Source organism: Cervus canadensis, chromosome 15 (assembly GCF_019320065.1).
Source record: "Cervus canadensis isolate Bull #8, Minnesota chromosome 15, ASM1932006v1, whole genome shotgun sequence".
NCBI classification, from domain to species: domain Eukaryota; kingdom Metazoa; phylum Chordata; class Mammalia; order Artiodactyla; family Cervidae; genus Cervus; species Cervus canadensis.
This window is the reverse complement of record NC_057400.1, coordinates 35,619,602-35,635,976: the sequence shown is the minus strand read 5'-3', so window position 1 is coordinate 35,635,976 and position 16,375 is coordinate 35,619,602. Positions and strand designations below refer to the sequence as shown.

At 34.9% G+C, this 16,375-nt stretch overlaps 1 protein-coding gene across 6 annotated transcripts in view; it reads right to left on the bottom strand.

Moving 5' to 3' along the window:
- KCNJ3 (potassium inwardly rectifying channel subfamily J member 3) overlaps positions 1-16,375 on the bottom strand; it is a 193,608-nt gene that overhangs the window by 12,041 nt on the left and 165,192 nt on the right. The window lies entirely within an intron of this gene.

The window sequence follows — 16,375 nt, the reverse complement described above, 5'->3', positions numbered from 1 at the left end:
TGCTCAATTCTTGCATATCTTTTTCTTTTTCTCCTTCACGGCATCTATTAAACATTCTTTCTAGCATTGACAACTATAGAATCAAAGCTACCTAAATCCATTCATGCTATTGTTTTCTCCTGTTAAGATACGATTTTTAGCTTCTGAAATATCTTAATGGTATAGGTATAATGTAACCTAATTGCTGTTAGGAATATACCAATATATAGGAAAATATTCTATATTATTAGACTGAAATCATAAAAGATACTTTTCAAAAAGAAAAATGTAATAGATTTTTAGCTTAAAAGAAAACAGAATATCTTTCAGATAATGCTGGAAGAAATAGAGGGAGACAATAGAATGGGAAAGACTAGAGATCTCTTCAAGGAAATTAGAGATACCAAGGTAACATTTCATGCAAAAATGGGCATAATAAAGGACAGAAATGGTATGGACCTAACAGAAGCATAATATATTAATTAAATGTGGTAAGAATACACAGAAGAATTATACAAAAAAAGATCTTAGTGACCCAGATAACAACAATGGTGTGGCCATTCACCTAGAGCCAGAAATCCTGGAATGTGAAGTCAAGTGGGCCTTAAGAAGCATCACTACAAACAAAGCTAATGGAGGTGATGGAATTCCAGTGGAACTATTTCAAATCCTAAAAGATGATGCTGTGAAAGTGCTGCACTCAATATGCCAGCAAATTTTGAAAACTCAGCAGTGGCCACAGGACTGGAAAAGGTCAGTTTTCATTCCAATCCCAAAGAAAGACAATGCCAAAGAATGTTCAAACTACCACAAATTGCACTCATCTCACAAGCTAGAAAAGTAACGCTCAAAATTCTCCAAGCTAGGCTTCACCAGTAGGTGAACTGTGAACTTCCATATTTTCAAGCTGAATTTAGAAAAGGCGGAGGAACCAGAGACCAAACTGCCAACATCCGCTGGATCATAGAAAAAGAAAGATAATTCTAGAAAAACATCTACTTCTGCTTTATTGACTATGCTCAAGACTTTGACTGTGTGGATCATAAAAAACTGCAAAATTCTGAAAGAGATGGGAATACCAGACCACCTGACCTGCCTCCTGAGCAATCTGCATGCAAGTCAAGAAGCAACAGTTAGAACGGACATGGAATAAGGAACTGGTTCAAAATTAGGAAAGGAGTACGTCAAGGCTGTATATTGTCACCCTGCTTATTTAACTTATATGCAGAGTACATCATGAGAAATACCAGGCTGGATGAAGCACAAGATGGAATGAAGACTACCAGGAGAAATATCAATAACCTCAGATATGCAGATGACACCACCTTTATGGGAGAAAGTGAAGAGGAACTAAAGAGTCTCTTGATAAAAGTGAAAGAGGAGAGTGAAAAAGTTGGCTTAAAACTCAACATTCAAAAAACAAAGATCATGGCATCCAGTCCTATTTGTTCAGTTCAGTTCAGTCGCTCAGTCATGTCCAACTCTTTGCTACTCCATGGACTGCAGCATGCCAGGCCTCCTTGTCCATGGCCAACTCCCAGAGTTTACTCAAACTCACGCCCATTGAGTCACTGATGCCATCCAACAATCTCATCCTCTGTCATCCCCTTCTCCTCCTGCCTTCAATCCTTCCCAGCATCCTTGGCATGCTGCAGTCCATAGGGTCACAAAGAGTCGGACATGACTGAGCGACTGAACTGAAAGTTCAGATCAAATGTCATTAATTCTATGGAGTCTTTCCTAATAGGATTTTTCTACTTTAATTTACTATGCTTTAAATGTGTCTTATTTTCATGCTCACAAGCACAGATACACACATTCACATTCTTTGACAAGTAAGTGTATTAAATATCTCAATGATACACACACACACATATATATATATACATATTGATCAATGACAATGTTAAACATTTATTAATATGTTAAACATCTCCTTTCTGCCAGGCACTCTTCTAGGTGCTGAATTACAAGGTGTTATGGCAATGGTATGAAAGATCAACACTCTCAACCTCCATGTTTAAACCAAGCTTTGGGGTACTTCCCTGGCAGTCCAATGGTTATGACTCTGCTCATCCACTGCAGAGGGCACAGGTTTGATTCCTGGATGGGGAACAGGGAGACCATATGCCACAGAGAACAGCCAGAAATATTTTAAAAATAAATAAAAATAAAAGCAACTGTCTCTTAGGATGCAGTGGAACATTACATTTACATTTTTAATTAAAAATAAAATAAAAAATACACCTAGCCTGAAAAATGACTAGTAGTCTACCACACAGTTCACACCCACCACGTGAAAAAACACATTCTGGGATGAGGACAGACTTGTGCACACATTCAGCTATGTAAGGGCACAACCAATTGTACCTGAATTTAGGATACAGCTCCTTTTTATGCAATGATGAGTAATGGACAAATCACATATTTGATCCATATTTACTATGTACCTTATACTGTATACGCTCCCCTGGTGGCTCAGAGGGTAAAGTGTCTGCCTGCAGTGCAGGAGACCTGGGTTCAATCCCTGGGTCAGGAAGATCCCCTAGAGAAGGAAATGGCAACCCTCTCCAGTATTCTTGCCTGGAGAATTCTGTGGACAGAGGAGCCTGGTAGGCTACAGTCCACGGGGTCACAAAAGAGTTGGAGATGACTGAACAGCTTCACTTCTTCCTTTTTGTTCATTCATTATGGTTACAGATAAATATTAGAGTAAGCTTCTTAAGAGAACTCTTTGTCAACATAACATTGCTGGTATCCAACACTGTGCCTATATTGGATGCTTAATGCTTTCTTGGGAAGAGACAGTAAAAGGAATAGGGGAAAGGGAAGAATGGGAAGCTTAAAACAGCAGTGAAAGAAAAGTGAACTTTTTGAATGAATCAGAGTTCCCATACACATGGATAATTTATTCACCACCAGGAGAGACTGTAGTCAACAAAATGGAAGTGATATAACTACAATATACATACATGTAAGATGACAATATTAATTACTTTCTATGCTTTTAAGGTGATGATCTATTAATTAGTTCATCACATGAACTCAAAAATTCACTTTGAAACAACTATATTAAGAGCTTCTTATTTTGATTAGTAAAGTAGGAAGGGGAAAATCTTAAAATATATTATATATAATCACTATGTAGAATATGAATGATTCTTACACAAAGAAGCAAAACATACTTGCTAATAAATCATATTCAATGATAACCAGTCAGTTTTTTCCTCACATTTTTGTGAAATTATACACTGAGAGATGTACAACTAGATACATCTACTAGAGGTTAGATTTATCTGCATTTAACCATTAAGTATTAAGATAATTAAATTATTAGGTAACCTCTAGCTATAGCTAAAATTTTGAGGAAACTACCCCTTATGCAACTATAATCGATCACCTTAGAAAATGAAGACAATCCATTTTTATCGGATATTTGAAACCTTATTTTCCCTTTAATTCATAAGATTGACTTTTTATATAGGCTGCTATATCTCTATGCATCACAAACTATGGCTATTTTTTTAACATCTTCTTTGGCAGAAATTCAAATACATTTTGTTTGCTTGCAGGCTTAAAACAGAGCCTGAATAAATATTTGCAATTCAGCGGTTGTTCTGGTTCTACGCTTTGCAGTAAAAGGTCAGAGAATTTTGCTTCTAATTTTGTTGTTGTTATTTACAAAGCCTAAATGAAAAATAAAGTCCCTAAAATTTTATGAGAACTATTACAGAGTAGCTTTTAAGAGTGAAAAACACCACATCACAGTAATAATCACAAATATATGATATTTTATAGGAAAATGATTGTTTTGAACACATATACACAAGTCTTTTGAAATATTCTATTTATCTTCCATGACATAAACAGGTATTTAAAAGTCAAACTATTAAAGGTTTCCTTAAACTACATTGTTCCTCATCTCCATGAATAACACTTAAAATTATCTGAATTTAAAAAAATAAAATCACTTCAAGTAAAAAGTCACATATAAAAATGCTAAGGCAAATAACATATGAGATGAGAATAGTAACTTCCTTAAACTGACATTTTCAGAAGAAGCCAAATTCTATAGCTTTCTGCTAAAATACAGCTCAACTCCTAAGGCACCCTAAATTTTTTCCCATGTTTTAAGTAAAAAATGATCTCTACAGCATTTTGTTAATGAAGGGAACCAAGACATAGAGGAAAAATTCTCAACTGGTGACCCTGCACAGTGGTCCCCACTGGTTTGGTGACCTTGTGGGGAAATTTTATCATATATATCTTTGCAGAAAGTTTTGACATTTATAAAAAGAATTATTTATATTATATAAATGATGCTCGGTATACAATATATAAAACTGTCTAATATTCAAAGACTTCTTAATATTACAAAGGTCTAAATAATGACCTCTTAACCAAGGTCTAACTAAAGAAGAGAAAGAGAAAGGAGAAAAGGCAAGTAAATTAATCCACTTAGAATGTTAGGACTCAAGCTCTCTGGATAGATGTCCACTTAATAAAACATAAGATAGAATTAATAATTGGTAAAGAAGAGGCTCATTTTGTGACCAATACCTACATGTATCAATTTTTATATGAATCATCATCAGAAATTACATTCTCAAATATTCTACCAATTTTAATAGGCTTGCAGCTATTGATGTTTATACTTGGATACATGACTGTGAACAAGATTAAAACAAGGGTTAGAAAATAACGTCTTGCAGTTATTTTATTTCAAGAAATATTTTACTCTTCCTAATAAACATTCCTGAAGTTAAACAAGGTTATATTTCATTTGACTGACCTGAAAAATACATGAAATGTGTATTATTAAATCTTCTGAAATATACTGACACGAAAGTATCCAAAGTTATCCTGAGACTGTTTCATTCAGTAATTTATACCTTCATTTATCAAGAATTCAAAAAAAAGTGAAATAAATTTGTCTGCATTTTGGGAATACATAAAGAACAATAGAAATCTTTTAAACTAAATCAAAAGGAAGAATATTGGCAGTATTGATTTTTAAAAGAGGAAACGGAAGTTGGTTGATGGGATGAGGTGTGGGGAGTAAGCTTTGTTGCAGACATGTTATTATGATGTAATATACACAGTTTATAGCAATATCACCTAAAATTTATTGTACATACACATTCTAGTCTATGCTAAGATTTGAAATGAATTATTTTATTTTCAAAATTTGTGTAAAGTTGCTATCTCATTTTTAGCTAATAAACCTGCATCTAAAAAAAGGGCAGAAGATCTGAACAAACAATTCATTAAAGAAGATATACAGATGGCAATCAATCATATGAAAATATGCTCTACATTGTATGTCATTAAAGAATTGAAGAGTAAAATAACAAAGAGATACCACTATCCCCTTATTAGAATGGCCAAAATCGGGAGCACTGACAATAGCAAATGCTGATGGGGTTGTGAAGCAACTGGAACTCCCAGGCACTGCTATGGGAATGCAAAATGGTACAGCCACCTTGAAAGACAGTTTGACAATTTCTTCCAAAACAAAATGTAGTCTTACTTATGATCCAGCAATAAGTTTGTTATTTATTCAAATGAATTGAAAATTTATGTCCACACAAAAATCTGCACACAAATATTTACAGCAACTTTATTCATAATTGCCCAAACTTGGAAGCAACCAAAATGTTCTTCAACAGATAAATAGATAAACAAACTGGTGTGTATCTACATAAAAGAACACTATTCAGTGATAAAAATAAATGAGCTATCATGCCAAAAAGAGAAATGGAGTAATTTCAAGTGGATATTACTAAGTGAAATAAGTATATCTGAAAAGCCTACATACTGTATGATTCCAATTATATGGCATTCTGGTCTGGAAAAGGCAATGATGGAGAAAGTGAAAAGATTAATCAGTACAGAGTTTGGGGATGAAGAGCTGGCACACCAGGATTTTTAGGGCAGTAAAACTATTCTGTGTGATGTCATTATGTATTTGTCAAAATTTAGAATGCACAACACAAAAGGTGAACCCTAATGGAAACTATGGATGTAGACTGACGAGGACTTGTCAGTGTTGGTACACTGATTGTAAGTGATGAAAACAGATTGCTTCTATTTTGGAATTAACTCTTCTACACCTCAGGAGCCCTTATCAGTGCTTACATGCTATATTTCAACCATTTTAGTCTGCCTTAAAGGTGAAACTAGGTACCATGATGCACATGGTGGGAAAAACAAAACAAAAAAACTATTGACAGAGATATACTATCAAATCTGTTTTCTTTAACAGCTTCTAAATTTTGAATATTATAATTCACAAAGGGGTCTGAAACACTTAAATTAAAAAAAAAACATTACTTTTAAGGGTGGAATGAAAAGTTGCATAATTAAATACCCTATTTTGCTATTCTTACATTTGTACACTCTAACTATCCTGCTCACCACAACAGACCTAGCCTATTCACGTAAGTGTCAATGGGCACATCTCTCTTACTGTGCCTATATTTTATCTGCACAAAATGAATGGAAGTAAGAAATAGGTATATTTTCTATGTAGTCTAAGTTAATTTTCAAAACCTAAGTTTAAAGTCAAAGTTTCCACAAACAAAGATATAAGTATGCAGCCATTCTTTAAAAATATAAACAAAAGTTTCCATCTGTAATTTTAAGCTATCATTACTGTTTGTACCATCCACAGGAGCTCCACTCCTTCTGATACTGACAGTTCTTAGTTATTTATAGGCTGTTCTCAAGCTCTTTTAATCTACTTCTTCCCTTAAGCAATACATACTCTTTTTTTAATCTTTCTTCAGACATGAATTCTTTAAGTGCATATGATATCTAATAAACAGTGGAAGAAGTAGAGCTTACTGCAAAGTATTTAACAAATAAGATCTAAGTCTAGGACTGTTATGAGAACATTCTAGGATCTTAATGAAGAAATGTTCCTATCATCAGAAGAGAAAGGGAAATGTACATAGACTATTCATCAAGAGAAGCGGAAAGTAAACATTCAAAACCTCAATCTGCCAGAGGTAATTTAAGATGATACTTATGAAGCTTATGCTTCAGGGACTTCCACTAGCACATGTCCTTTTCATTTTCACATACTTGATTTCATCATTTTGTATTCCTTTTTCCTTAAAAAGACCTCCTCCTCAAATTATGAGAGCATCCATTCCTGCCTAGATTTGCACCCACAAAGTGCTATAACATACAATCAAAGTGACATGCTCAGTGACACAGACTGCATGCACAATTAAAAAGATTTTCCATTATCTTGGTGCAATTATTTTATAATTTATCTGTTCTTAGTATTTTTTAACTTTGGAAGGAGATTACACATTCTGCATACCTTTTACCGGCATTCCCTATTTCACCTCAACTACATAACTTATCTGTACAAACTGCTCAAACATGACATCATGTTTCCCCACCTCAGATCTAATTCAGAAAACAGCCTTCCACAGCACCTGGCAATTAGCCTAAGGACTCTTCCTCACCATTTCCATCCTTTGATTTCATAGAAAATTCAATAAATATTGTCTGTTATTAGTACTACTACAATTATCAAGATTTCAATGTTTACTTTCAGGGACCAAGATCATATTATACAAAGCTATTTTTACAGTAAAAGGTTAAACTCTTATTTCCTTGGAATGGTGAAAAGCCTCTATCTGACAAGGAGTATCTGTTGTTTTATATTGAAGGAAATTTGTACTTATCACCTGGAAAAAAATGTGCTGCTCCACTCAGTGGGGGGTAATTGATGTGTTTAATCAAAGGTTGTGACACTGTCTGATAGGCTTTGCAGAAATCACCTTGACTGTTTCCTGGAGAAAATATCTGATCAGGTCTAGACTAAAGCAAGTAGACCAGTTGTGAGGCTGTGTTAAAAGACAATGACTGTGGAGATAGATTGAAAAGATATTTAAGAGGCAAATTTAACAAGACTTGAAAACTGATTATATTTAGAAGGTGAGAAAGACGGGAGACCAACAATTTCATATTGTTAGAGAGATGAAGATGGATGGACATGCCGTGAAATTTTACTAGTACTTCTCATAAGAAAGAGAAGATAATAATAGCAAATTAAATCATACCCTTTTATTTTCTGAACTTTTTGATTAAATGTTTGACAGTTTTGTACCATCCTGCATGCCAACTGAGTCCTAACAGCCAGTAGCATGAGAAAAATAACCATCCTCATCTAATCATGTGCCATTAAACCAAGAACAATTACTTTCAACTAAGCTGTCTGTCCCTTCTGCTAAGCTCAAAGGAAATGTTATGACCAAAATGTCACCTCAAATCTCAAGTTTCTATATCTAGCCTTTATTTAATTAATTATAGCTTCTTTGTTTTACTCCTGATATGCTGACAAAGCACTGACTAGGTCTCAGCCAAGTAAGTCAGATTAAATACATTGAGTTTGAAGTACATGATGCACATCAATGCAATTGTTTTTCCAAGGCTCCTTTCTGGACAAATAGCTATCAATAATATTATAGTGATTTGGTGATATTAAAACATAGTTTTTATGGAAGCCATTAGCTTTTCCTAAAATCAATAGAAATCTGTTGGAAAACAGCCACAATTCACTACTGTGAATTTTTTCTAGGAATACAAGAGCAAAATAGGCCAAAAAAAAAAAAAAGTACTTTATTAAGAACTGTGACAAAGAAATAATATCTAAGGTAAGCTGAGTAATCTTAGCCTGAGTAGCAAATGAAAGAAACTCAGAATAACTTGAATTAGGAAACAATCTAAAACATTAACTTGCTTTAAAGAGGGAAACTGAGACACAAGAACAACTTCCTATAAAGGTGCCAGTCTCATCTGTTTTTCACTTATAACACGATTTACGTAGAAGATGATTTCAACACTAGGTAAGTGAACTGGGAATGTGAGTTCAATGACCAACTAAAGTGAACACAACCTAAAGCCTTGCTTTAAAGTGAAGAAAGCTATGGTCTTGTCTAAGTAATTTCACTCTCAGTATAGGTTTAGTTATATTTTGAGCTGTGTCTTATTTTAATTGACAGTACTGGTTGTTATTACAATATGTAAAGGGAACAGCCATCTGTCTCTCTCTTTACTGCCATTTAAAAATAATGTCTGTGTTTCAAATCTTTATACCTATTCTAAGGTCCTTTCAGATACTTTCAACCTTTGCTTACCTAGGCGAGGAAGCAAGTAACAGAACCTGGATGGTATAGCGGGTGATATGGTACCATTAAGCAGAGGGTTTTTAAAGTTTACTACTTTAGATCTAAACATTATAAAAAATCTATTATATATAAGGCAGCATAGCTGGCATAACGCATTTTTGATACAGTGCATTGGTTAAGTATGAGACAGTGATCAAGACCATCCCCAAGAAAAAGAAATGCAAAAAGGCAAAATGGTTGACTGAGGAGGCCTTATAGATATCTGAGAAAAGAAAAGAAGGGAAAGGAAGAAAAAAAGAAAAAGGAGGAGGAACAGAAAAAAAGAAAAAGGAGAAAAAAAAGAAAAGAAGAAGCAAAGGAGAAAAGGAAAGATATATGCATTTGAATGCAGAGTTCCAAAGAACAGCAAGGAGAGATAAGAAAGCCTTCCTCAGTGATCAATGCAAAGGAATAGAGAAAAACAACAGAATGGAAAAGACTAAAGATCTCTTCAAGAAAATTAGAGATACCAAGGGAACATTTCATGCAAAAATGGGCTCAATAAAGGACAGAAATGGTATGGACCTAACAGAAGCAGAAGATCTTAAAAACAGGTGGCAAGAATACACAGAAGAATTGTACAAAAAAGATGTTCATGACCCAGATAACCACGATAGTATGATCACCAAGAGCCAGACATCCTAAAATATGAAGTCATCTGGGCCTTAGGAAGCATCAGTACTAACAAAGCTAGTGGAGGTGATGGAATTCCAGTTGAGCTATTTCAAATCCTAAAAGATGATGCTGTGAAAGTGCTGCACTCAATATGCCAGCAAATTTGGAAAACTCATCAGTGGCCTCAGGACTGGAAAAGGTAAGTTTTCATTCCAATCCCAAAGAAAGACAATGCCAAAGAACGTTCAAACTACCACACAATTGCATTCATCTCACACATTAGTAAGGTAATGCTCAAAATTATGCAAGTTGGGCTTCATCAGTATGTGAACCATGACTTCCAGATGTTCAAGTTGGTTTTAAAAAAGGCAGAGGAACCAGAGATCAAACTGCCAACATTCACTGCATCATCAAAAAAGCAAGAGTTCCAGAAAAAAAATCTACTTCTGCTTTATTGACTATGCTCAAGACTTTGACTGTGTGGATCACAACAAACTATGGAAAATTCTTCAAGAGATGGGAATACAAGACCACCTTACCTGCCTCCTGAGAAATCTGTATGCAAGTCAAGAAGCAACAATTAGAACTGGACATGGAACAACAGAATGGTTCCAAATTGAGAAAGGAGTACGTTAAGGCTCTATATTGTCACCCTATTTATTTAACTTATATGCAGAGTACATCATGAGAAATACCAGGCTGGATGAAGCAAAAGCTGGAATCAAGACTGGTGGGAGAAATATCAATAGCCTGAGATATGCAGATGACACTACCCTTATGGCAGAAAGCGAAGAAGAACTAAACAGCCTCTTGCTGAAAGTGAAGGAGGAGAGTGAAAAAGTTGGCTTAAAGTTCAACATTCAGAAAACTAATCATGGATTCTGGTCCCATCACTTCATGGCAAATAGATAGGGAAACAATTGAAACAGTGACAGACTATATTTTGGACTCCAAAATCACTACAGATGGTGACTGCAGCCATGAAATTAAAAGATGCTTGCTCCTTGGAAGAAAAGCTATGACCAACCTATACAGCATATTTAAAAACAAAGACATTACTTTGCCGACAAAGGTTCAGCCATTCAAAGCTATGGTTTTTCCAGTAGTCATGTATGGATGTGAGAGTTGGACTATAAAGAAAACTGAGCACCAAAGAATTGATGTTTTTCTACTGTGGTGTTAGAGAAGAATCTTGAGAGTCCCTTGGAGTGCAAGGAGATGCAACCAGTCCATCCTAAAGGAAATCAGCCCTGAATATTCATTGGAAGGACTGATTGTGAAGCTGAAGCTCTAATACTGTGGCCACCTGATGTGAAGAACTGACTCACTGGAAAAGATCCTGATGCTAGCAAAGACTGAAGGCAGGAGGAGAAGGGGACAACAGAGGATGAGATGGTTGGATGACATCACCGACTCGATGGACATGAGTTTGGTAAGCTCCAGGAGAAGGTGATGGACAGGGAAGCCTGGCACGCTAAAGTCCATGGGGTCACAAAGAGTCAGACACAACTGAGTGACTGAACTGAACTGATTGGTTAAGTAAATCCTACTTTCCACTGTTTTTGTTTCAAAAACTCTATACATATATCTCTCTAGCAATACAGAGTGAAAGTTCTTAATTGTGAAAGGATATGTAAGATTTTACGCATCCAAAGACATGGGAAAAAAATGAGAGTAGTGAAATTTCCCACCCTGCCAGAAGCAGCACCATGCAAGGGAGCAGCTCGTGTATGAAGCCTATGTCCTAAACTTACGCTTCATGTTAGAACAGAATAGCTCTGTTTTAACTGGACCAATAGTCCATCTGCACTGTGTTCTCCTTGCCATTCCATGTTGACATCTCTCGACCCTGATGGTACTAAAGCCAATAATTACTTCAAATTCCCCAACCAGTCTTCCCAAATCAACACCCTGAAATGCCAACACTCCTTCCCCATCTAGCAAACTGGAAATTTTTTTTTAATTTTATTTATTTAATAGGAGGATAATTACTTTACAGCATTGTGATGGTTTTTTGCCATACATCAATATGAATCGGCTACAGGTATACATGGGTCCCCTCCATCCTGAAATCCCCTTTCACTTCCCTCCCCACCCCATCCCTCCAGGTTGTCACAGAGCACTGGCTTTGTATGCATCATATATCAAACTAGTCCTGGTTATTTATTTTATGTGTGGTAACAACTCTCTTTCTTTGAGTATTTGAGAATCTACCCTTTGCTTTGTTTGTTCTTACACGTGGGAGGTGGGCAGGGCTGAGGTCACTGGGATCTCTATGAAGCTACCTAAAGATTTTGATGTCTATTAAAACATTTGGGTAGGTTTTCCAAGTTTTGGGTAGGTTCAGGTATATGAGGTTTTCAGAAGATGGCTCTTGTCAGTGAAACCTAACATCTAGTGATCAAATGAAAAGTATGCTTTAAACATTTTTAATGTATATGTTAATAGGGGAGTAGTAGTGATTTTGAAAATGGAGTCATTGTGTTCTGGCCATTTACTTAATCTTCTAGGACTTAATTTTAGCACAACTAGAATTCAAATGTCAAACTCATGTCATCAATTTAATATGAAGGTTAGCAGAGTATAGAAATACACTCAAAAATGTGTTCTTGAATCTAATATATTGTTAGATTGTACTAACATATTGCATATTAGTATGCCTATATATGCTTTCTTACATATATTATATATAACATGAATGTTATGCATAACATACTAACATACTATTAGTCTTCTGATAGTCTGCTTGCATTTTCTAAAATGTGAATTAGAGGAAAAGTAGTTTTCTCCAGAATCTGATTATTAGAATCATTACTAATGATATCAGAAAATACAATTCCTTATCATAATTATGTTGAACTATATAGCTTATAAAATGTTTATACACTATTAAACATATTAGATTGGAATATATTACACTTGAGATAGCATCTATCTTAAAAACCTATTTGGGCATGAAGTCTCTTAAATGCATTTGTTTCAATAAAATTGGCAATTTTCTGAACATTCATAGGAAGCACCTATACACTTCTGTCTTCAACTTGTTTACTATCTCCATTGCCTTGTGTCATCCAACAATCACTAGTTTGTGAGATTCCTAGAAGTTTAGAGTTGTGATGAATTGTATTTCAAGTAGGGGTCATCACAGGAAAGAGGCAATGGTCTCTTCATACTTGACATGCAGAGAGAGTCATCAACATGAATGAGGCAGTTAATTTAGTAGAACACCTGTTAAACTGACTTAAGAAAATATCACCTTTCAAAAGTCTTAAAGGAATTTTCTGAGTTACTGAAATTTCTAAGTACTAAGCCACAGAAAAGTGATAGATTTTATCAACACATAAGTCAAAAGAAAGGAGAGATCATTTTGAGAACTTCTTTAATTGAAGTATAAAAGAAATATATACTGTTAACCAAAAAACTAAGAAGCCAAAAAGAAGCTTATGTCTAGAACACTTTGCTTGCAGGAGTTAGGTTTTCTTAGCAAATCAAGGAGGGTATAAATTAATCAAAAGATATGTTTATGATCAGAATGGGAAATAAAGGAAGATTTATTAAGTTGAAAAGGAGTGAAGGATTTGATTTGGTGAAAGGTTGTCACCTTAGAGAATAGAATGTATCAATAATAAAGGGAAATGGGGATCCTGGAGGCTCAGATACACAGATACATAAAAGGAATGGAGAGTTACACATTCTAACCTGTTCTTGAAAATGAAACCGTGCAAGATGACCAGACGCCCCAATTCATGTATGCTGTTTTTGAACAGTTACTACTAATATAAACAAATTTAGTAAGTTATTCTGTTACATCAAGTATGTCTCCTTTACATTAAAATGTAATTGCAGAAAATATCCCCCCAAACAAACACACACTTACACATATAGAAATACAGGTACAGGTAGGTTTATCTGAGAAATAAAATGTCCAGTCAAAATGCACATAACAGAATTGGTACTCTCTGGATTCACTGTAAAGCATTTTAGAACAGGCTGTGTTGCTGGAACCCATACTATCTAACCTAAATACCCTAATTATTGGCAAGCTCTCATCAAAGAGAAACAACTGTTCAAAAGTATTCACATGTATTTATTTCTAGTTAAATACAAAATTAGCTTTAACATTATCTCTGAAAAGCAAATGTGACAATTCTCAAATTATATGTGTGGAAACAGTTTTTTATCTGTGTGGGAAAGTTGGCCCCACATTAAGTTAAATCAGTAAAACTCCATGAACTTATATTGTAAATTAATATCTTAACCAAATTTCCTTTTATATAAATAAAAAGAAAATAATGTGGAGCTAAAAACTCTAAATATTTTATAAGTTTTGGAAAAATTTCCAGATTTCCAATAACATTTTAGAAAAAAAATCTGTTGTTAGTCAAATGCTATGCTTTCTGAACTTTTCTTTATGGATATTTTCACATATCAAATTGGGCAAAGACTATTCCGTAATTTTCTGTGCCATTTCTAATGATTAGTTGTGCTCAGCTGTATATTTGACCCTCACTAAACAAATCATGGATCCTGAGTACCAAGTGACCAAGGATGTCATGGGGAAGTGAATCAGAGCCTCAATCAACCTCTCTCTCTCTCTCCCCTCTAAGTGAAATAGAGGGGAGAATGCCTCCTCTACAAGGTCAAAAACTAGAAAAGTATTACCTAGGAAGTCTTCAACAAAACAAATGGTGAGTGAGTTCATGTTAGGTAATTCTACCACTGATCTTTAACTCTTAAAATTTCTATCCCAGTATTCTTGGTTGAGTATGAATGTACAATTAAGTTCATTTGTAATACTGATGTCTAATGAAAAATATTGCATGGGTCCTTGGGTCCTGAGTCTTCATTCCCACGACTAACTCCTCAAAATTACTACTTGTTTCTTAACATTTTCTAAATATTTCAGTTATGTCATTAATATACTCATTTAGGTATTGAGCATTATATTAAATACTAGGCACTAAATGTAAATAGAACAATAAAAGCAGTTTGATCCCCACCTAGTTGACACAAAAGTGTAGGAAAGAATAGATTTCTAATCACATTTCAATAAAATCTGATAACTTCCCTCTAGGCACTTCTGGAACACAAGGCTGATGTACCCACCCAGGTCAGGAAAAGTAAGGTCTCCCACAGTAGATAGTACACAGAGAAATGATAATGAAAAAGCAAATTGGGAGGGCGATTGTTCCAGGCCAAGAGATAGGAAAACTTAAATGCTGAAAGTGGAAGCCAGAAAAAACACTGAATATATTGAATAAAATGAGTTATGGACAAACAGACTATTAAAAATAAGGTAGCAATAATAACATAACAAATAAGTAGGTAGTGACCAGGCCACAGGCTTCCCTGGTGGCTCAGATGGTAAAGAATCTGCCTGCAAAGAAGGAGACCCAGGTTGATCCCTGGGTTGGGAAGATCTCCTGGAGAAGGGAATGGCTACCCACTCCAGTATTCTTGCCTGGAGAATTTCATGGACAGAGAAGCCTGGTGGGCTACAGTCCATGCGGTTGCAAAGAGTTAGACATGACTGAGTCATAGAGAGGCATGTCTTGGACAGCCAGGTCATAGAGAGCCATGAGGTCATACTAAGCAGAGTGAACTTGAGAGAAACACAGAAGCATTGAAGAATATTAAATGTGTCACATACCTAGCAAGTGATAACTTCCCTTACAGATTTGTTTGATTTCCCTTTCAAAGGTCTCCCTTAAATAAATTGCACAGGATGGCTAGCACCAAATAATCTACATGACTATTTTCCCTTAAAGGAGCATCACATGTGGTTTACTAAAGCCCTTTCAAGAAGACTTTATTACAGTCATTAGTTTCCGGTAGTTACTTTGACCTGCATCCCCTGGAAGGTTACCTATAAATCTGTTTTTGATATAACGCAGTTTCTAATTCACAATTCCTCATCTGGGTTTCTTGTGACTAGATTCTGCTTTCTGGCTTCTATACATGAAAATGTATATTTATGATTTGTGTCATATGATTTAAATAGTTTCCCCATTTTGTAAATGGATTTACATATTTCTAAGTTAAAGGAATATCACTGCAGGCCAGAGGTATACATTGAGTTTTTTTAATAGACTGTCCACTGATTTTATTTCAGTGATAGACCCACAGTGAACTCTTGACTTTTAAATAACGTTGAAAGGACTGAAAACTGGTATAATGTGACTTTGATGTCTATTACGTTAGGTACTCAAATCTTTGTTAAAAATGAAAGCCTGGTATTTAATATTTAAGGAGATGAAGATGAGTATACCAAGAAATAAATATTAATAAAATTAATAACACAATGATGTATTCTCAAGTATGAAATAATTTAGGGCCAAATAAATGCTTCTCAAATTCTCACTCCTTTAAAACCTAAGTAAAGAAATCAAAACTGCACACCAAAAGTATTCAAGTATGTGAATACTTGCTTTGTGCACAATACCAAAAGGTCATCAGACCAGAGATGAATAAATAAGACAAGACCTTCGATTTAGGAGATCACAGCCTTATATAGAAGCAAAATTATAAACAAATACCCCACTAAAAAGCAATAGGAACAGAGCAAGAAATATATGTATATATAGAGAGATAACAAA